This window comes from Zalophus californianus, chromosome 11, assembly GCF_009762305.2.
Source record: "Zalophus californianus isolate mZalCal1 chromosome 11, mZalCal1.pri.v2, whole genome shotgun sequence".
Classification (NCBI taxonomy): domain Eukaryota; kingdom Metazoa; phylum Chordata; class Mammalia; order Carnivora; family Otariidae; genus Zalophus; species Zalophus californianus.
The window spans coordinates 33536865-33549732 of record NC_045605.1 but is presented as its reverse complement, the minus strand read 5'-3'; the positions used below and the strand labels follow the sequence as shown (position 1 = coordinate 33549732).

The 12868-nt window shown below is 35.1% G+C and overlaps 1 protein-coding gene across 1 annotated transcript in view; it reads left to right on the top strand.

Annotated features, from left to right (window-relative positions):
- Nucleotides 1-12868, top strand: part of CNTN5 (contactin 5) — a 1400310-nt gene that overhangs the window by 342253 nt on the left and 1045189 nt on the right. The window contains exons 3-4 of the mRNA XM_027581317.2: nt 11000-11137; nt 12086-12218. The gene's annotated coding sequence lies outside the window, so the exon portion shown is untranslated. The remainder of the gene's footprint in view (nt 1-10999; nt 11138-12085; nt 12219-12868) is intronic.

The window sequence follows — 12868 nt, the reverse complement described above, 5'->3', positions numbered from 1 at the left end:
CCCTGCCAACCTTCAGACTGTAGCTATAACAGTGCGCTCTCCTGGTTTTCAGGCCTTCAGAATTAGACTGCTCTCCTGCATCTCCAGGTTGCTTACTCCAAATGTTGGGACCTCTCGGTTTCCATAATTACATTTCCCATTAACCTAATTCCTGGTAGTATAAGTATAAATATATCCTTATTAGTTCTGTTTCTCTGAAGAACACTAATACAGAGAGGATGTTTATATATTTTTACGATGGAGGAGACATATGTATTTAAATAGTGTTAAGAATAATTCCATTGAGTCTCTGACTAGTAAGGTATGTGATCAAACTAGGGAATTCCATGTCCACTTGTCTGCCCACTGATATACCTGTTTTGTTAAGCGTAGCCATTGGTCCTATGCAATGTTATGCAAGGTCTGTGTCATGGCTCGAACATTTGGTAAGTTCTTTAAGAGTGGTGCATGCTGAAGACAGAAGGACAAGAAAAAGAAACCCATACCTAAAAATATATGTTGATTCTAGTGAGAGAGAATCCCTTCCCCTTCCAGGTGGGAAGTATACCAACATATTTAACTTGCTACCAAGCAGCTGATTAAAGTCCTCATGGAATAGGGCCAGACTGGTGGCAGTGGGTGGGCTTAGCCTAGTTTGGACATTCTGTTCTGGTAGTAGTTGGATCAGCTTTATTGAGTGAGTGCTCATGTTGTTGGGCCCCATTGCTAACCTCTGTCTTTGACAAGGTTGCCACTCTGTCTATGAGTCCCCATGCTAATACTAGACTAATGATAATAGGGACAGGCTCTGGTTAGTTGGACAAGATACTCTGTGTATTTGTTTGTGTGTTTGTTTGTAATGTTTATATTTGTTTTGTAATGTCTCTTTCTAGTGGATGGTAGAGTGCCCAGCCTCATATATGGTAAACATATCTTAACACAATACCATAGATGGGGTGGCTTAAAAAAAACAGAAATATATTTTCTCACAGTTTTGAAGGCTAGAGGGTTAACATCAAGGTATTGCTAGGTTTGATTTCTTCTAAGGCTCTTGGCTTGCAGATGACAACTTATTCTTTGTGCCTTCACAAAGAATGTTTCTGGTTCAAATTTCCTCTTCTTTTTTTTTTAAGATTTATTTATTTATTTGAGAGAGAGAGTGTGTGTGAGCAGAGGGAGAGGCAGAGGAAGAGGGAGAGAGAGAGAATCTCAAGCAGACTCTCTGCTGAGCATGGAGCCTGATGTGGGGCTCATGAGCCTGAGATCATGACCTGAGCTGAAACCAAGTCATAACTCAACTGACTGAGCTAAGCAGGTGCCCCATCAAATTCTTATAAGGACACTATTATATTGGATTAGGGCCTACCTAAAGACCTCCTTTAATTAATCACCTCTTTAAGACCTTATTTCCAAATACGGTTACATTCTGAAGTATTGGGGATTAAGACTTCAACATGCGTTTTGGAGGGGGACAATTCAGCCCATAACACCAGTCTTCTAATCTCTTTCCTTCCAACCCCTGGACAATGAATCAAGCCATTTGCCACTGTCCACTGTCTTTTTATGTATTCTTACTTTAGGCTGTTTCTCTTTCAACAGAAACTGGATGACCAGGTTTACTATCTCTTGAAAGAATTCCCCCCAACCCCCACCCCTCACTCAGGATACATTTCAGAGAAAGCTTATCATAGTATGTGCTTATTTTCAGGATGCACGCATACACTTAAGTGTACCTCGTTCCTAAATAGGATTTTTTTCTTTTAAAGATTTTATTTATTTATTTGACAGAGAGAGAGACAGCAAGAGAGGGAATACAAGCAAGCGGAGTGGGAGAGGGAGAAGCAGGCCTCCCGCTGAGCAGGAAGCCTGATGTGGGGCTGGATCCCAGGACCCTGGGATCATGACCTGAGGCTAAGGCAGACACTTAATGACTGAGCTACCCAGGTGCCCCCTAAATAAGAATTTTAATATGAATAGAAGTTCTTAAGATGGACAAGTCATTTGAAGCACAGAACAGTACTAGATAACTGTCTTGGAGTTAATATGTTGCCAATTAACATTAAATATCAATTAAGTTCTAGCTATAAGGTTTTTTAAAATGTTAAATTCATTTATTTGTTTTTCTAACCATTGACACATTGGAAATGAAAAATTAAAAGCAGATTCTTTTAAAGGCAGTCATCTTGCAAAAAGTCCTAAAGGATAAGTTAAAGAGATACATGCTATATGCATTAGAGACAATTTGAAATAGAGGAATTTAGGAATGTAGAAGAGAAAAGGAAAACATCAGGTGACTTTTTTTTTAATTTTAGGCTGGTTATAAGCCTTTTTTTCCCTTTGTGAAAACCCCAAATCCATGTTAAAATGACAAAAAACAGCAGACTTACGTAAGATAAATTCATGGTGACCAAAGGTGAGTGAAGCGGGGTTATGAATAATGAGACAACTCACCTACTTTTCGGTTAAGTCACCTAGGATTTCTGGGTAAGGTTTGATCTATCTTTAAAAGAAATGGAGAAAAAAGATAGGTTGGCACAGGTCATAACTTTGTACAAGGTAGAACTTGAGATATAGCAACTAACATGTAAAACTGAGTTTAGAAAGAACTTTATCATCTATTATTTCTTGAAACTTTTATTATAATGCTTTGAGTAGACAGAGGATCTGACATCATTATTTCCATTTTAAGGCATTAGCTCAGAAATGCTAAATGACTTTCTCAAAATCTAAGAGTGGCAGAAGCCTAAGGAAATCTGACTGATTCCAGATGTAGCAGTCTCTTCACTACAACACGCTGTCTTAAAAGACAGGCATGAGCTTACTGAGAATACAAGAGTTAAAAGTTTTGCTTCTGAGAAGCAAACTGGAGGAGGGTATTTAAAAACAATAAGAATCATAACACTGTCATTCATTATAATTTCTTATTTTGCTATATTAATTCATAATTAAAGCAGGAAATAATCAGTATTATTTATTAAATGGTCAATATATGTCATGCACTTTGGTAAGCTTATGTGCATTATTTCATTTAATTTTCTCATTAATTCCATGAAATAGGATACAAAAATGGTGTGCCATATCTTCACTAAAAAGTAATGACAATAATGGGGACACAGAATTCTGACTCCCAAATAATTCTTCCTAACGAAAGCCAAAACTGAAAGAAACATAACTCTTTACATCCTTAAGTAAGCTTTTGCTGTTTACTCAGGTACTTATCACTCTGCCAAAATTTACAAACTTCAGAAAAAAAATCAGTTTGCTTTTCTCTTTTTTTAATTCTGTGCCCTAAGGGATAGAGTAGAAATGTATAATTGTCACATGTTAAGAAAAGAAGGACGGGAGAAAGAAGGAAAGAAAAAAGAAAGGAATTAGAAAGAGGGAAGGAAGGCAGGAGAAAGGTAGAGATAAAAGATGTGAAAATGAAATAAATGTGTAATCCTTCTGCTCATAATTCCTCACAAAACTAGACAACATTTTTACTGCTTAAAAGCACAATGATTGGGTTTTGAAGTGAACTTAGAATATATTCTGTTTCCTCACATAGTGTTGTACATGTAGTGTGAAATTGAAAAAAAAATTAATTTACTATGACTAAAAAAAGTTATTTTGTGTACTACAGGGATATTTAGAATTTGGACTTGATGTCAGAAATGCAAGGCAGGATTAGAGAAAATCACTGGTTGACTGATGAAATTACTGATATTCCACCATGTCGATTCCAGTGTCAATCTCTCGTGGTTCCAACTAATATAAATAAGAACCATAAAGATCAGTAATCTTTGGTCATGAAGTTACTAGCAACTGAAATACTTTTTCTCAATCTAATCATGATAGATGCAGGACAGGTTTTCCTTAACTTTTGGTAGTATCTTAACATGGAATTTGAGTTAATGGCCTTCAGTTACTTTGATGTCAGCAAGCTAATGTTCCAAAACTTATATTCCAGCTTAGTTATTTGAAATAAAATATATTAAATATATGGGTAGCTTTGCTCTGGTTTTTATGTTGGCACATTCATAAGTCTATCAAAGAGTAAATTTAGGAAAATACAAATTTCACTGAGTAGAGAATTTCATTGGGATGGTGAACTTCATTAGAAAAAAAGAACATGGATGGCCTCATATATGTAAATTCCTTCCAGGTAACCAAATAAGGTGCATTTATACAATATTTTCAAAGATATTAAAATGTAAGTCACCTATAAGATTTTAATAACCAATACATATTTCAAATTTCTTAAATCAAGGGAATAATAAAGATAATCTAACATTGCAAATGTTAGGTATAGCATAGAACTATTATAAAAACTTTTAAAAATCTAAAATATAGATATGTTAATGTGTTAACTGTTTTTTTGTGTGTGTTGTTTTTATTTCATCATTTTTAAAAAGTTGATTTTTTTTAAATTTAAATTCGAGCTGGTTAACACACAGTGGAGTTTCAGGTGTAGAATTTAGTGATTTGGCACTTGTATAAAACACCCAGTGTTCATCAATACTAGTGTCCTCCTTAACCCATCACCCATTTAACCCATTCCCCACCCACTTCTCTCCTACTAACCTTTAATTTACTCTCTATAGTTAAAAGTCTGTTTCCTGGGCGCCTGGGTGGCTCAGTTGGTTAAGCGACTGCCTTCAGCTCAGGTCATGATCCTGGAGTCCCGGGATCGAGTCCCGCATCGGGCTCCTTGCTCAGCAGGGAGTCTGCTTCTCCCTCTGACCCTCTTCCCTCTCGTGCTCTCTGTCTCTCATTCTCTCTCTCTCAAATAAATAAATAAAATCTTAAAAAAAAAATCTAAAATATAGATATGTTAATGTGTTAACTGTTTTTTTGTGTGTGTTGTTTTTATTTCATTGTTTTTAAAAAGTTGATTTTTTTTTAAATTTAAATTCGAGCTGGTTAACACACAGTGGAGTTTCAGGTGTAGAATTTAGTGATTTGGCACTTGTATAAAACACCCAGTGTTCATCAATACTAGTGTCCTCCTTAACCCATCACCCATTTAACCCATTCCCCACCCACTTCTCTCCTACTAACCTTTAATTTACTCTCTATAGTTAAAAGTCTGTTTCCTGGGCGCCTGGGTGGCTCAGTTGGTTAAGCGACTGCCTTCAGCTCGGGTCATGATCCTGGTGTCCCGGCATCGAGCCCTGCATTGGGCTTCCTGCTCAGCAGGGAGTCTGCTTCTCCCTCAGACCATCCTGCCTCTCATGCTCTCTCTCTCTATCTCATTCTCTCTCTCCAATAAATAAATAAAATCTTTAAAAAAAGTCTGTTTCCTGATTTGCCTCTCTCTCTCTCTTTTTAAAGATTTTATTTATTTGTGAGAGAGAGATTGCGCACACAAACGGGGGGGCAGCAGGCAGAGGGAAAAGCAGGCTCCCCGCTGAGCAAGGAGCCCGATGCGGGACGCAACCTGAGCCTGGGATCATGACCTGGGCCAAAGGCAGACTCTTAACTGACTGAGCCGTCCAGACATCCTTCTTCTTTTTTTTTTATATGTTCATCTGTTTTGTTTCTTAAATTCCACATATGAGTGAAATCATATGGTATTCCTCTTTCTCTGATTGACTTATTTTGCTTAGCATACTACTCCCTAGTTTCAACCATGTCATTGCAAATGGCAAGATTTCATTCTTTTGTTATGGCTGAGTAATATTCCATTGTACATATAGACCAGTATCCATCCACCAGACTACGGACATTTTATAATGCTGCTCTAAACATCAGGGTGTATGTATACCTTTGTTTTCCTTTAGTTAAATACCTAGTAGTGCAATTGCTGGATCACAGGATAGTCATATTTTTGACTTTTTAAGGAAAAACCTTCATACTGTTTTCCAGAGTGGCTGCACCAGTTTGCATTCCCACCAATAGTGCATGAGGTTTCCTTTTTCTTTACCTTCTTGCCAATACTTAGTTTTCCTTGGGTTTTGATTTTAGCCATTCTGACAGGTATGAGGTGATATCTCATTGTGGTTTTGATTTGTATTTCCCCAATGATGAGTGATGTTGAGGATCTTTTCATGTGTCTGTATGTCTTCTTTGGAGAAATGTCTGTTCATGTTTTCTGCCCATTTTTTAACTGGATTATTTGGTTTTTAGGTGTTGAGTTTTATAAGTTCTTAAATATTTTGGATACAAACCCTTTATCAGATCTGTCATTTACAAATATATTCTCCCATTCCATGGGTAGCCCTTTAGTTTTGATGATTGTTTCTTTCACTGTGCAAAAGCTTTTTATCTTGATCAAGTCCCAGTGCTTTATTCTCACTTTTGTTTCATCTGCCTCAGGAGACATATCTAGTAAGAGGTTCCTATGGCTGATATCAAAGAGGTTACTGCTTGTGTTCTCTTCTAGGATTTTTATGGTTTCCTGTCTCACATTTATATCTTTCAACCATTTCGAACTCATTTTTGTGTATGGTATAAGGAAGTGGTCCAGTTTTATTCTTTTGCATATTGCTGTCCAGTTTTCCCAACACCACTTGTTAAAAGACTGTCTTTTTTTCCACTGGATATTCTTTTCTGTTTTGTCAAAGATTAATTGACCATATAGTTATGGGTTTATTTCTGGATTTTCTATTTTGTTCTATTGATCTATATGTCTATGTTTGTGCAGTATCATACTGTCTTGATCACTACAGCTTTGTAATATACCTTGAAGTCCAGAATTATGATGCCTCCAGCTTTGTTTTTCTTTTTCAAGGTAGCTTTGGGTTTTCGAGGTCTTTTTTGGTTCCTTACAAATTTTAAGCTTGTTTGCCCCAGCTCTGTGAAAAATGCTAGTGATATTTTGATAGGCATTGCATTAAATATGTTGATTGCTTTGGGTAGTATAGACATTTTAACAATATTTGTTCTTCTAATCCATGAGCATGGAATGTCTTTCCATTTCTTTGTGTCATCTTTAATTTCTTTCATCGGTATTTTATAGTTTTCAGAGTTCAGATCTTTTAGCTCTTTGGTTTGGTTTATTCCTAGGTATCTTAAGGTTTTTGGTGTGATTATAAATGGGAATAATTCCTTGATTTCTCTTTGTGCTGCTTCATTATTGGTGTATGGAAATGCCACAGATTTCTGTACATTGATTTATATCTTGCAACTTTACTGAACTCATTTTCAGGTCTAGCAATTCTGTGGTGGAGTACTTTAGGTTTTCTAAGATTTTTATTTATTTGTCAGAGAGAGCGAGAGAGAGAGCGAGAGCGAGAGCGAGAGAGAGAGAGAGAGAGAGAGCGGCAGCACAAGCACCAGCAGGGGGAGCGGCAGGTGGAGGGAGAAGTAAGCTTCCTGCTGAGCAAGGAGCCTGATGTGGGACTGGATCCCAGGACCCTGGGATCATGACCTGAGCCAAAGGCAGACACTTAACCAACTGAGCTACCCAGGCGTCCCGAGGCCTTTTACTTCTTTTTGTTGTCTGATTGCTGAGGCTAGAACTTCTAGTACTATGTTAAATAACAGTGGTTAGAGTGGAAATCCCTTTCTTCTTTCTGACTGTAGAGAAAAGCTCTCAGCTTTTTCCCATTAAGAAAGATAGTAGGGAGGGAGAAATGAAGGGGGGGAAATCGGAGGGGGAGACAAACCATGAGAGACTATGGACTCTGAGAAATAAACTGAGGGTTCTAGAGGGAGGGGGGTGGGGGGATGGGTTAGCCTGGTGATGGGTATTAAAGAGGGCACGTACTGAATGGAGAACTGGGTGTTATATGCAACCAATGAATCACTGAAGACTACATCAAAAACTAGTGGTGTAATGTATGGTGATTAACGTAACATAATAAAAAATTTAAAAAACTAAGTCAATCAGAGAAAGACATGTATCACATGACCTCACTGATATGAGGAATTCTTAATCTCAGGAAAGAAACTGAGTGTTACTGGAGTGGTTGGGGGTGGGAGGGATGGGGTGGCTGGGTGATAGATATTGGGGAGGGTATGTGCTACGGTGAGCGCTGTGAATTGTGCAAGACTGTTGAATCACAGATCTGTACTTCTGAAACAAATAATGCAACATATTTTAAGAAAAAAGAAAAAGAAGAAGATAACAGGAGAGGAAGAAAAGGGGAGTATGTCAGAGGGGGAGACGAACCATAAGAGATGATGGACTCTGAAAAACAAACTGAGGGTTCTGGAGGGGAGGGGGGTGGGGGGATGGGTTGGCCTGGTGATGGGTATTGAGGAGGGCACGTTCTGCATGGAGCACTGGGTGTTATGAACAAACAATGAATCATGGAACACTGCACCAAAAACTAATGATGTAATATATGGTGATTAACATAACAATAAAAAAATTTAAAAAAAAACTAATGATATAATGTACGGTTATTAACATAACATGATAAAGAAAAAGAATGATATTAGCTGTGGGTTTTTAATATATGACCTTTATGATATTGAGGTATGTTCCCTCTATCCCTACTTTGTTGAGGGTTTTTGTCATGAAGGGATGTTGTACTTTGTCAAATGCCTTTTCTGCATCTATTGAAAGGATCATATGGTTCTTATACTATTTTTATTAATGTGGTATATCATATAGATTGATTTGCAGATATGGAACTACCTTTGTAGGCCAGGAATACATCCCACTTGATTGTGGTGAATGATTCTTTTTTTTAAAATTTTTTATTGCTATGTTAATCACCATATATTACATCATTTGTTTTGGTGTAGTGTTCCATGATTCATTGTTTGTTCATAACACCCAGTGCTCCATGCAGAATGTGCCTTCTTTAATACCCATCAACAGGCTAAACCATCCCCCTACCCTCCTCCCCTCTAGAACTCTCAGTTTGTTTTTCAGAGTCCATCATCTCTCATGGTTCGTCTCCCCCTCTGACTTACTCGCCTTCATTCTTCCTCTCCTGCTATCTTCTTCTTTTTCTTTTTTCTTAAAATATGTTGCGTTATTTGTTTCAGAAGTACAGATCTGTGATTCAACAGTCTTGCACAATTCACAGCGCTCACCGTAGCACATACCCTCCCCAATGTCTATCACCCAGCCATGTGGTGAATGATTCTTTTAATGTACTTTTTTGGATTTGATTTTGTTGAAAATTTTTGGATCCATCTTCATCAGGGATATTGACCTGTAGTTCTCTTTTTTAGTGGAGTCTTTGGTTTTTGCATCAGGGTAATGCTGACCTCATTGGATGAGTTTGGAAATGTTCCTTCTATTTCTATTTTTTGGAATAGTTTGAGAAGAATAGGTATTAACTCTTCTTTAAAATTTTGGTAGAATTCACCTGGGAAGCTATTTGGCCCTGGACTTTTGGTTTTGGGGAGATTTTTTATTATTGATTCAACTTCTTTGCCGATTATTAGTCTGTTCAAGTTTTCTATATCTTCAAATTTCAAATTTAGTAGACTATGTATGTCTAGGAATTTGTCCATTTTTTCCATGTTGTCCAGTTTGTTGGCATATAGTTTTTCATAATATTCTCTTATAATCCTTTGTATTTCTGTATTGTTATTTGTCCTCTCTCATTTGTGATTTTATTTATTTGGGTACTTTCTCTTTTCTTTTTGATAAGTCTGGCTAAAGGTTTATCAGTTTAATTAATTTTTTTCGAAGAACTAGTTCCTGGTTTCATTGATATGTTCTACTGTTTTTATTTTGTTTTGTTTTACTTTATTTTTTAGTTTTTATATCATTTATTTCTGATCCAATCTTTATTATTTCCCTTCTCCTTCTGGCTTTAGGCTTCATTTATTTTTCTTTTTGTTGTGCAGTTTGTTCTGTCAGTCCTCAGGTCGATTTCAAGGGTATTCAGAATGATTTGATAGTTATCTAGCTGTGTTTGAGGGATGAGGCAAGCTTAGGGTCTTCCTGCTATTTCACTATCTTCACTCTACCAACCTATTTCAGCTTTACTGAATTACAATTGACATATAAATTTGTAAGATATATAAAGGTATATTGTGATGATTTTATGTACACATCTGTTGTAAAAGATTTCCCTCATCTAGTTAATTAACACATCCATCAGCTTATTATTTATTTATTTATTTATTTATTGTGAGAATATTTAAGCTTTACTATCTTAGCAAGTGTTTATTATACAATAGAGTTTTATCAACTTAGTCACCATGTTTTACTTTAGATCCTCAGATCTTTTTAAGTCTTATAGCTAAAAATGTGTACCTTATAAGCAACCTCTCCTTATATCACCCAGCCTCCAGCCCCTGGCAATCAGTTTTTGATTCTGTTTCTATGAGTTTGACTCTTCTATTAACTTTGGATTTAGTTTGTTCTTTTTCTAGTTCCTTGAAGTGTAAAGTTAGGTTGGTTATTTAAGATCTTCCTTTTTTCTTAATGCAGGATTTTGTTTTTGTTTTGTTTTGTTTTGTTTTGTTTTTTGCTATGCACTTCCCTCTTAGAATTGCTTTTACTGCATCCCATAAATTATAATATGTTGTATTTCCATTTTCATTTATCTTAAGATATTTTTTGACTTCTCATTTGATTTATTCTTTGACCCACTGGTTGTTCAGTGGCATATTGCTTAATCTCCAAGTATTTTTAAATTTTCCAGTTTTCATCTTGTATTTGATTTTGGCTTTCATACCACTGTGGCCAGAAAAGATACTTGATATGATTCAATACTCTTAAAAAGTTATTGACTTATGATGTTTAATCTATTTCTATTCTTAAAGAAAGTTCCATGAATCCATAAGAAGAATGTGTATTCTTCTGCTTTTAGAAGGAATATTCTATAATATGTTAAGACAGTGTGCTCCGGCGTGTAGTTTAAGTTCATTGCTTCCTTATTGATGTCCTGTGTGTATTATGTGTTAAATGTTTTAAGCTATTGTAATCCATGAAAATTGGATTAAAGTTATATTCTTCTGTATTTATTATAAAATATAAATTATAAAGGAACATTAAATCTGGAAAAGCAATGACTAAATAAATATCTAATGATTAAGGTGTTATACTTATGTGTTGATATGGTTAACCAGTATAACAGTATATTGTCATTTCCTGTATAACTAAATAGAGCCTGTTTCTTAACAGGTGACCTTCAAGGATTGTGATTTAGTGCCATTCAAGATCTACTAGCATCACTTTTGCATGACTACTGCAAAAAGATATCTTTATAGAAATCAGTTCTTTTTTGAAGTTTATAACGTGGACCCTGTTTTCAGAAAGCAGGTACAGTTCATTTTTTTTTATTAATCTGCCTTTATAGTTGAAATGAATGTTGAAGGGGAAAAATACATAAAACCTGTGTGTGTCATTTATGAAACTCCTTAACAATAGCTCAGTATATTAAAGTTAATATTTTATATACTCAAAAGTAGTGTTCTATCTTTAAATTGAAAAAAGCTTGATTGTATCAGTTTAACTCTACAGATATTTTGAAGATAATTTTCATGAAAAATAGTAAACTATTTTGTCTTTATTAAATTTACAGTTTTATATGAGCATGGCAAGAACATGAAGATCATGTTAAATTGTTTGAAACAATAAGAGAAACAGTCCTCTGATGTACCCACCTCTATTTCTTTCTTAACAAACATATAATATGCTAGTGGGTAGATTTTGTTCCTTTTGATGGCTTGAGTTGGAAAACAGTCCTTAACTTATACAAATAGGAAGTCATGAGCAGAATGAGTTTGAGACATCCCCACCTTCATAGAGAATCTTCTGAATGAAAGTGATTATTACAGTGTTTGCTCAGCTGCTCCACATTCTTATATACTAATTTAGCAAACCAAATCATTAAATAGTAATTGTATCTATTTGCATCTAAGAATCCTTTAAAATTAATACATTAAAATATTTTAGAATACATGATTAGATCCATGTTTATTATTTATGTGTAAGTGGACATCAATAGATCATCTCAAATTAATTCCACCACCACGTACTGCTTGACTACAATATTTATGATGTATCTTTAGATAATCAACCAAATAGGTCAATTTACTTTTATATAGAATTAGTTATCTTTGTTTTCTAATTATTTATAAAATATTGACAGTATCATACCTAATTTCAAGGCTTCCATATATCTATCCTTTAATTTGTTAGATTAACTCAAGTTAATTGATTCAAAATATCAGAAAGTATTTTACTCAGTCTATTCTTTGTTTTCAGTATCTTCAGTCTTAAAAATTGGAGTTGAAGAAAGAAAGAGACTAAATCGGAATTTGGGGGTAGTTCTGGAAGCGAATATAAGTGTGAAGAGTTTGGCCAGGACTTTTTGCAAGTCAGGTCCAAATTCTGGAAGGTAACTGCAGAAAATTTTACATAAAAAGTGCCTTTCTTTCATTCCATTAAATCATATCAGCTTGTAATTTTTATTGAAGGCCTTTATTGAAGACTCATACAATACAAGGTGTCCTTAAATTAACTGTGGAGAAAAGCCACCATGAATTTGACATTTTCCCAAAGACTAAGAAACAAGAGGAGAGAAAAAAAGAAGTGGGTGGAAAGTCTCTGATAGTGAAATTCCAAACCATTGAAAAGAGTAGTTTGCCATAAATTAGTACATTGCTACATTCTAATATTAGATTTTTCAGCCAAATTATGCCATCATAGTTCTATTTGTTACAATAAGAATGATCTCAGAATAGGTTACATATACAAAATAAAATTAAAATAATACAAAGTAAAATTAAAATAATAATTTGTGTTCTATTTACAAATTATATATCCAAATCTTAGAAGGTATATAAAGCATTTTGTCCTTAAGTCTCAATTACTAGAACATCTTAACAAATCAAAGTCTCTATTGACTTCCTACTTTTTTAATATCTGAGAATACCAGAGATAAATTATATGTAGACAATTTAAATAGACTTTATAATGTTAGAAACCATTTATTTGTGGTGCTTGTAACATTTTCAAAGAAAGGCAACTGACCACAGCATAGCAGCT